Source organism: Capsicum annuum, chromosome 6 (genome assembly GCF_002878395.1).
Source record: "Capsicum annuum cultivar UCD-10X-F1 chromosome 6, UCD10Xv1.1, whole genome shotgun sequence".
Lineage (NCBI taxonomy): Eukaryota > Viridiplantae > Streptophyta > Magnoliopsida > Solanales > Solanaceae > Capsicum > Capsicum annuum.
In genome coordinates this window covers 174287272-174297591 of record NC_061116.1, presented here as the reverse complement: position 1 = coordinate 174297591, position 10320 = coordinate 174287272, and the positions used below count along the sequence as shown (strand labels likewise).

At 30.6% G+C, this 10320-nt stretch overlaps 1 protein-coding gene across 1 annotated transcript in view; it reads left to right on the top strand.

Annotated features, from left to right (window-relative positions):
• LOC107874071 overlaps positions 1-8696 on the top strand; it is a 25807-nt gene extending 17111 nt beyond the window's left edge. The window contains exons 4-14 of the transcript XR_007056495.1: positions 4389-4553; positions 4645-4746; positions 5376-5497; positions 5597-5678; positions 5985-6076; positions 6177-6444; positions 6630-6743; positions 7828-7905; positions 8050-8094; positions 8212-8326; positions 8409-8696. The gene's annotated coding sequence lies outside the window, so the exon portion shown is untranslated. The remainder of the gene's footprint in view (positions 1-4388; positions 4554-4644; positions 4747-5375; positions 5498-5596; positions 5679-5984; positions 6077-6176; positions 6445-6629; positions 6744-7827; positions 7906-8049; positions 8095-8211; positions 8327-8408) is intronic.
• The last annotated feature ends 1624 nt before the right edge of the window (positions 8697-10320 follow it).

The following is a 10320-nucleotide window of genomic DNA, read 5'->3' as shown; positions in this document are numbered from 1 at the left end:
TATGTATATAACTTTTTGTTCTTTATTAAAAGACTGTTCTTTAGATAAAATTATTTTTTCACTATTTTTTCAATTTATTATTTAATTATGTTTATTATATTAACTAGACTCCAAAAATATGTGGGACTCCTAAAATATATGGAAGAAGAATCAATAAATATTTTTCCTAAAATAGGATAGAAAAATACTTCTAAAATAGGATTTTCTATTTCATTACTTGAATTGAAATTAAAAAAAAAAAAAAAAAAGACAAAATAGAACCAAACTTAAAACCCAACTTTAACGTTCGAAATTAAAAAGGAAAAAGAAAGCTAAAATTCAAATTAGTAAAGTTTAATAAAAAATTGAACCAAATTAAAACGAAACTTTAGTGTCTAGAAAAGAAAAGGAAAAAAGACTAAAATTCCTATATAAGTAAAGTTTAGTTTATTTGGAACTTATATTATTTTAATATTAATAAATAATATATGGAATAATAATAAAGACCTACCATATTAATTAATTTTTTTAATTACGATATTAAAAATCGATCCTAAACATACTGGAAGGCTATTTCATTAATCTATAATCTATATCTATAATTTATAATCGATATCTTTAATCTATAACTATAATTTATCTATATCTATAATCTATAATATATTAAAAGTATGAAAACCCTTAGAAAAGTGATTTGAACTTTTTACCCTTCATTAAAAATCTCGTTAATAGATAAAATTGTCTTTTCATTATTTTTTAAAGTATTATTTAATTTTATTAGGTTAACTAATTTAATTTATGAGTCCTTTTAAATGTAGAATTTATTAGGAATAAAATTAGTTTAGGTATAAAACTCATGTAATATTCTTCAATTTAGGTAAATTAATTTTCCTTACCTATTTTAACAAGGCATTAGTTGTTGTAATTTTTTTGGACTAGATTATTTTTGTCAGCATAATAGAATTCAACGTGTGTGTATATATATATATATATATATATATATATATATATATATTCTTTATTTTCATTCAAGTCATTTTTTAGTGTCAAAATTTTTCCTCAGACAAAAATTATTTCATCAAAACTGAAGCTTTATGATTACTATTGTATTATTTTGTTGTAGTTTATAGGCCGTAGATGAATTTACAGGTGGTAGATGAATGTCGGTCGTCTTTGAGGAATTTTTAAGTAAAAGTTATGTTTAATTGTATTATTTTTATATCTCTATTTTGAGATTTTTTTGGTGTAAAGGTAAAATTTAGTTGTATTATTTCATATCTCTATTATCGTATTATTTTAGTATAGTATACAAATGGTAGATGAGTGTCGGACGACTTTGGGGAAATTTTTGTGTAAAGATTAGATTTAATTATATTGTTTTGATGTCTCTATCATCGTACTGTTTTGTTGCAGTTTACAGGTGGTAGATGAATATCGATCGGCTTTGAGTTTTTTTTGTAAAAGTAAGGTTTAATTAAATAGATTCTTCAAAAAATGTTGAATTTAATTAGTATATTCATTTTTATTATTTAAACAAATATTCTAACGTTTGAACTCAATAAATTGAGATATACGCGTGAGAAGCGTGCTCCTAAACTAGTATATATATAATATTTGAATTTTTTTATACATAAAATATTAATTATAATCTACTTTTTAAATATTTTTTCAACTAGTTTTAGTAATTTTCAATATTTTGAAGATAGATATAGATATATATTTAGATTTGGGCCTTTAAGTTGTAATATTTATCCATTAATTGCTAATTAAATGATTCAAAACCCAATATAAACTTAACCTAAACTTTTTATTTTTCATCTCATTTTTTAGTTTAAGAGAGTTTTCCACTCCTCATTTTTTCATAATTATAATTTTTCATTAACACGAGTGAAAATATATATGATCTAATCTTCGATCACAATATAATTATAAAAATTAAATATTATAAAAAATAAAAAGAAATCAAAAAACTCGAAAAAATTAACTAAAACCTAAACAGAAAAAATCAATTTTATGTTGGTTTGATTTGATTTATAATTTTAATAAATCGACATAATTGATTTGATTTTTTTAAAATAAAAATTGAACCAACCCGATCTATGTACATCCTAGTAACAAGTAATTAATACTTTTAAACTTCATAACTCTCCATTTGCACATCTCTGGACTTCAAAGGTTCATACTCTCCCAAATAAACTTCAAGATGATCAGAAAGTGCAGACTTGTCAATGTTCTCATGGTGATAGGACTTGCAGACAAAGTAAATGATTGATTGAATCACCAAACCAAAGAGCATCAACGTTAAAAATAAAAGAAGACAGAGAAACCCAACTCCTACCCTGTACAACATCCCTAGATGCATATGATGGTTCCCACCATGTACCACAAACTTCTTGAAAATAAAGTTCAAGACACCAAGTGAGAGATTGAACTTGAAAAAGAAAACCAAGGCTATTCTCATCTTCCCCTTCAACAAATCCTTGCTTTTGAGCATGGCTTTCACCCCATATGAATCCTCTAATACGGTTATCACAGTAGCTAAGTGCCATATAATCGAAAGTTAAACGGATCCAACGACATAAACAATCTCCATGATCACGAAAATAAACTTAGCAAGACCTTCATTTTCACCCTGCGTGCTGATGATAGCCTAGCCCATACAAACCATATAGCAAAGACAAAGAAGGCAACACGGTTGTGTACGAAGAAACAAAAGGAAAGCAAACAAGAAAGTCACCATAACTCTCTTCCAAACTTTGGGGACGACACTCATAATTTTCATGAAACCGACTTCACGTGACGTGTTTATTGAAGCAATTGTGTAAACCACAGCAGAGGTGGAAAGAAGGGAGAAGATGATGAGGATAGTGAAATAGACAATTATGAAAAGCCATAGAGAGGTTAGCTCTTTATTTATGTGATCAGAGATCTTGTTTTATTTTGCGGTGCCCGTGTGAGTGTGGTAGAGCTGAAACTCGGAGTGGTTAAGGTCAGAGAAGAAAAGATGGTAAACTTCCATGTGAGCTAAGAAGATGAAGGACATAGGAAGGATAGATGACTTTGTAGGCCTCTATGTATATATCAAAGAGGCCTAGAAATTGCATCTCTTCTTGCTCTCTATCCATGGTTAGTTGCATATAGGATATGGAAATGGTGGTGTTGAAAAAGGGGGTTAGGTAGTAGGATTTATTCTATGGAGTTGAATGAGACATTAAAATATGGTAGGAAATTGGGGTGGATGTTATATATATTAGGCAAAATTTTCCTCTCTTATGCCAATTTGTTGGAAAAATATAAAAACAGAACTGGAAAGAAAAAGATTTGAAGCATGAATAAGTACAATATATTTAAAGAAATATATAGAAAAATTGAGTAGCCACTTTCAAGGATGCCGTAATATAAAAGAAGATTTTTTAGAAAATGTTTCTTATTTTGAACAAGTATTTCTGTATTTAAAAGTTTCAGTTTCATATAAATTAAGTTTGTTCTAGAAATGAATAGACGAAATAAATTGTTTTTATTCAAAGTCCAAGTAAACTAGTCAAGTCATTTTACAGAACTATTTCCACAAATAATTAAAGAGCCTCTTTATCAATTTTTCTCTCCTGAAAAGGGAGGTCCATGAGTGGTGCATTTGGGGATTATTGTGAGATAATTGATTTAGACCAAAAAATAAGTAAATTGTATAATGTCCTTTACTGGCCTAGGAAAAGGGAGGAAGGGCATTAAGGGGTTGTTTGATAGCTAGTTAGAATTTAGAGGGTATTAGTAATTTAAGGATTAGTTATGAGGAAAATTATGTATTACTATTTTATATGGAAATTAGATATGCAGAGTTTAATTATTTATGTGTTAATTACTCCATCTTTTATTTTGCAGAAATAATATATAGATTCTCGCATTACTTATGGCGTCTACCTTGCAAACCAAATAACATATTAATTTATACATGAATAACTTATCTTCTAATCACCTGTCAAACATGACTTGCTTATGTGGAATTTAATATCTACATAACTTATAACCTTCAAACCATCTACCAAACGACCCTAAACCTTCAAACAATCTACCAAACGACCCTTGAGGATTTTTCGAGTTTCGGTGGACTTCATTGATGATCATTGCTTATTGCTAAGGTCTATTATAACGAAGTCATAAAATAAAAATCTCTCTCTCTCACTTTCTCTCTCTCTCTCTCTATATATATATATATAAAAGAGAATCAAGACCATGCTGACGTGGCATGTGTAAGAAACCAGCATTTGCATTTATCTTTTTCCTCATTTTTTTGAAATTTTTAACTCATTTTTTTGTGAAAAAATTAAAATAATATACACATTTATTAGAGAAAGAGTCCCAATAAAGACTGACTGTTACACATGTTTCGAAATTTCACATTCCATACGAAGGGGAGAGTAATGAAGCCAAAGGCGGAGGCGAAACGGAAGCGGAAGAAGGAGTATCAAGAACCTCCTGAGGATGCAAAATTGTTTGTTGGGAATTTACTTTATGATGTAGATAGTGAAGGGTTGACTTAACTTTTCCAACTGGCTGGTGTTGTTAAGATTGTTGAGGTAATAATGTCTCAAGTTTTGAGCCTTTCTTACAAAAGAATGAAAAATTAAAGCTTTATTATTTGTGGAACTGAATTTGGTTTTTTTGTAGGTTATTTACAATAGGTAGATTGATCGGAGTCATGAGTTCGGATTTGTAATGATGAGAACTGTCGAAGAAGCTGAGAAAGCTGTAGTGTTGTACAACCGTTATGTGAGTTATATTTGTCCTTTTTCTTTGATGGAGCAATGATGAGATTAGTTGATTGCTATTGTTTTGATTAAGCTGTAATTTAATTTATTGAAAGTAGATAAATAACAGTTATGTTGAATTTGTGGGTTTTGTTGTTCGATCCATTTTGTTACTAGTTGTCTGCTATTGTTGTTAGTTTGTTGTTTTTGTACTGCTATTACTTTCTTTATTGGGACTGCTTTGGACTATGTACTTAAGCTGAGATTCTGTCGGAAACAACCTATCTACATTCGAGCTAGAAGGGTAAGGTATGTGTACACTCTACCCTCCACATGCTACACTTTGAGGGAATGCTCCAATTCGCTTTGAATTGAAACTAGCAGAGCATATCTTTATATGAAATTAGTCACAAGTACAAGTGTTATTCTGAGCTTGCTACTCGTGTGTCAAAAGGATCTGTAGCTTGTAGATTCCATATGAGTAATTTGTTAGGACCAAATGTCTTGATCAATATGGTAAATAATGCAGGAAAACTTATCTGTGATCTGAATGGCAATTGATAAATAATAAATTTATCTGGTAAATATGGTAAATGATGCAAGAAAACTTATCTGTAATTTTCTCTTCTCACATAATGTTCTTATGGTCAGGGAGTACTGACAGAGACTACAGCAGAGTTAGCGACTTCATTTTCTTTAGCAGCAACGAGAAGAATTATGGAGGCAGATGAGGTCATGAGAGCTGGCAAATATGAAGGATGGCTTCCACTTTTGTACGAAAATGTTTAATTCTATTTAATGTGTCTTCTCAGGTTCATAATTAAATTCTTTTGGTCTTAAACTTCACTGATTTCCTTGGAATTCTCTTCCAGGTTTGTGGGGAACTTGCTTAAAGGACAAACTATTGGTGTAATAGGGGCTGGCCGTATTGGACCAGCTCATGCCAGAATGATGGTAATCAGCTAATATTTTACCCTCTACATGATTATTCTCATGTTTTATTTTAGGATAACCTTCTTCACTTTCAAAGCTTCGTCTTCACTAGAAAGGATTAGTTGATTGTAAATTTGCTATGTTAATTGAAAAAACTTAGGTGTTTTATTGCAATAGGTTGAAGGCTTCAAAATGAATTTGATATACTATGACCTGTATAAATCTACCCGTCTAGAAAAATTTGTGATAGGAATGTTTTGATCAGTCTGCTAAATCAACAATCTTCTCAAGTTCATTGTATGTATTTATGCTTTCCCACTTTTACAGCCTATGGACAGTTTTTGAAAGTCAATGGTGAACAACTTGTAACATGGAAAAGAGCTTCATTTATGGAAGAGGTCCTCCGAGAGGCTGGTGTGGTAATTATCTACATCAAGAGTGCACTATTAGATTTCTTATTCAATTATCTGTATACATTTCTCATTCACGTTCTTATCTCTGATCAAAATGCTTCTCTAGATAATTCTTCATCCAGTCCTTGATAAAACAACTTACCACCTTGTGAACAAAGAACGGTTAGCAATGATGAAGAAGGTAATAACATTTGGAAGACTATCAATTTTGCTTGTTGATTTACACAAAATATAATATTTTGATATTACTCAACTCAAACTTGTAGAAAGTAATACTTGTGAACTATAGTAGGGGGCCTGTTATTGATGAAGTAGCTCTTATTGAGCATCTAAGGGAAAATCCCATGTTCCGTATTAGCCTTGATGTCTTTGAGGTAATAACCATAGTAATCTGTTCTTTCTGGTTATCCCATTCTCTTGTTATGAACATCTTAAAGGCAAATGCAAGGTCAATGAGAAATTGTTATGTCACACGTCATTTCTACCAAGCAAAAAGCTCGCAAAAAATAACTTACTTATGTAGAGTTTAGGATGCTTTCCCTTTTAAAATGATGTGCAGAAACACAGGGCCTGAAGATGTGCAAGTGAAAGTTTTATACTGTGGACTTTGTCACAGTGATCTTCACCAGGTTAAAAATGATCTTGGCATGTCCAACTACCCTTTGGTTCCTGGGTATTTTCTATTTTCCATCTCTTTTTTTTTCCAGTATCTATACTTGTTATATGGTGAATTCACACATATATGCCTTATTTTTTGTGTCCCACTTGGTATTCGGTGCTCGGTTTGGGGCCCTATAAAATATTAAAATTTGGATTTGCTCTTGAAAATTTCATTAGGTGTAAAGTGTTGCTCGAACTTGAATCTCAAACTTCTGATTATCCTGATAAAGTACTTATTGTTTCACCATAATACTTATCAGTACAAATATGTCTTTCTATAGTATAAGAATTATTACTTATTAGACAAGTGTTTACTCAGTTGGTAAAGCACTTTACCTGTAAAAGAATGTTATTTCAAACTGGAGAGTTAAAATAATTTTTTAGTCGATCTTATGACTACAGTAAAAGTTGTTGCCTTATTAAGGAGATTCAATTATTCATATGCATACAAAAAATGCTTTTAATTTATTTTTGCATTTATAAGTTCTTAATGGAGAAATAGTGAACTCCATTGTATGTAGCTCGGCAATGGGTAAGTGGTGACCATTGTAGATCCCTTTGGGGTGGGGGGAAATTTGGTGAACTAGAGGGTAAAAACCACACTTAAATATTTTGATTTTCGAGTTTCATACTTGAACTATTATGTGTGAATTTTCTATCTATTATCGTCAACTCTTTACTAAAATATGCGTAAGTATCAATCAGTTCACTTTTCCTACCTTAACAATTGATAATTGAGGTGTGTTTTGATAAGTAGTTAAGGATAATTCAAGTGGGAAACTCGCACAACTGATAGTTCAGATATGAAACTCAAAAAATCGGGATTTTTTTTTTCCACCCTTCACTCTTTAATTAGAAGGAAAAACTGGGTTTAGATGTGAGGTCAATTTTCATTCTGCTGTTTTTCAACAACAAAATGCTGCTCTCTGAATTTATGTTTGATGTCAATTTCAATTTTCTTGGTAGACCCAAAGGAATGCCATTTTGAGGTAGCAATTCAAGCATTTGGACAATCTAATTATAGTAGTATAAATTTTTACTCATAGCTTAGCCACTAAATAAATCAACTTAATGGTGTGGTCCTTGTGTTGTCTTAGGATGAGCTCTACAGGAAACCTGGTCTTGCAAACACGAAGAATGTTGTTGTGGTACCCCACACAACTTCTGCTTCTAAGGTAATCTAATGTATTTATCTGTGCTAAAATAAGCAACTTTCTGCTATGATAGCTACTTCCCATCTAATTCAACAATTCTCATGATTTTGGATAGTGTTGCCAATTCGTAAGAAAAAAATTAAATCTCCGAAATTCGTAATGCAGTGGACTCATGAGGGTATGGCTATACTGACTGCTCTGAATGTCCTGGTACACAATTTTGAATCAAAATTATGGGCACATTTATGCTAAAAATCACAGTGAACATAACGACTCTGTTGTGCTTTGGATTCTGAATGTTGCATATGTTTGTTGATGATGTTACAGGGAAAAATTAAAGGGTACCCAATTTGGAGTAATCCAAACATCGTGGAAGCATTCTTAGATGAGAATTCACCGCCCCCTATTGCATGCCCGAGCATTGTGAATTCAAAAGCTTTAGGTAACTAATTAATGTATGCAATTTGTGAGAGATTCAAATTTGTGCCTATTTGCTAAAAATACAAATTGCTTTAATATTGCAGGCTTACCTGTTTCAAAGCTCGGAATTTGGAATGTTTAAGTAATCAACATATGCCAGATTGTTGGAAATTTAAGAATTGGAGATGTCTTTCAAGCTTGAAAAGGAGCTGATAATGTTTGAAAACTTTGATGTATCATGTATCACTCATTTGTCTAAATTGGTTTTACATGATTTGCTAATAATTAGGACATACGTTTTTCACAAGATTTCTAATTTTTAATACTGTTCTCTTGATGCGATATTTGTGAAACAAGTTTTACTCTTTTTGAGGTAAACATAATTAATTCCATGTCTTGGGTTCTATAGTAAGTGATTTAATTATTTCTTTTGGTTCTCCTATGTTTTGTACATTAGAACATAACTCTGATTTTTGCAGCTTTCTCGGGTGATTGAACATTCTGTCAGGAGCTTTCATGATACACTAATTCTAAAGTTATAAATATGTCCTATTTTGGTTTGAAATATTTGAGTGGGTCGTGAAAATAGGGGGCATAATTTTTTCTTATACCATTGCGGAGCATAAAGTAATCATCTTTATGATAAATAGACCTTTAATCAATGTCATAAAAAAAAAGACCTTTAAGCAATGTCTATTCTATAGATTGTGTGTGCATGTGTTTTTGGGTTGAGGGAAGGATGACATGTTGAAAGACGTGTTGCGTGTTTTTTTATTAGATATTATACCTGTGATAATACATAAATGACTTTGAGGAGGGTGATGATCTTGACATCACAAGTTCAAAGTACTGCCAAAAAATTAATATTACCAATAGTAAAATGTAACCTTCCTAGATGTAATTTAATTTGAGTTCTATCTAATTTAATACTATTTCTAAATCTCTATTTTTTTTCTTTCTAAATATCTGTTAACACTCATATTGTTAAATGAATTCAAATGGAGAAAAAAAATGAATTAAAATGTTTGTTGTTTATAAGTGTTTTTATTTTCATTAAAAAAGAGGTTAATAATTTTAAATGTGTTTCGCGCGGGCATGTTACCTAGTTTGTAATAAAGCAAAAACATTTACAATTCCAATATACTCTCTTCCTTTTATTTGACTCAAGTTAATTTGATATTCTTCTTAAAAATTGTTTAGCTGTTTATTTACTAAATAATTATATTAATTATGTTCTGAAATTTAATTTGACAACTAAAAATTTATGTAGTTATTTAATGAATGAAATTTTGTAAATTCAAATAAAATGAATATTGCCAACAATAATCCATCAATATGATGATGGAAGCTACAACTAAAGTAGAAGAGAAAAAACATCTTTTCCCCCTCGAACTTGTCGCCACAACTCACTTTAGCACTTAAACTTAACTTCTATTTATTTACCCTCATTAACATCTTTAATGTGATTATTTTCACCCCTAAAAAATGAATACGATTCTCACGACGGAGAGTGTACTACACACGCACCACGTCATTGCCAAATCAATGCCACATCAGTGCCATGTCATTTGCTACGTAAGAATTTTTTTTCTTTTTAATAATCCCACACACTAACTTTTTATATATTTTATATATACTATTTTTATATATATATAAAATATATATTATTTTATATATATATATTTAAAAGAGTATATTTTTTATATAAAAATATATTTTATATAAATAAAATAGACCCCACCCCCCTTCATTCTTCTTCTTCACAACCCTTACCCCCTACATTTTTTCACAGCCCCCACCCCACCCCAATTCCTTCTACTTCTTCATTAGACAACAGCCCCTGCCCCCTCCCCTTCCTCCTCGTTCTTCTTCTTCTTCACATAAAAGCACCACTTTTTCTATTTCTTTCACCATTACCACAAGCTTTTTCAATGATTTTTTTTCTTCATCAAATGCAAAATTAACTTGAATTAGCTTGAGCAAATCCATCAATGAACTAAATACAAGTACATGATA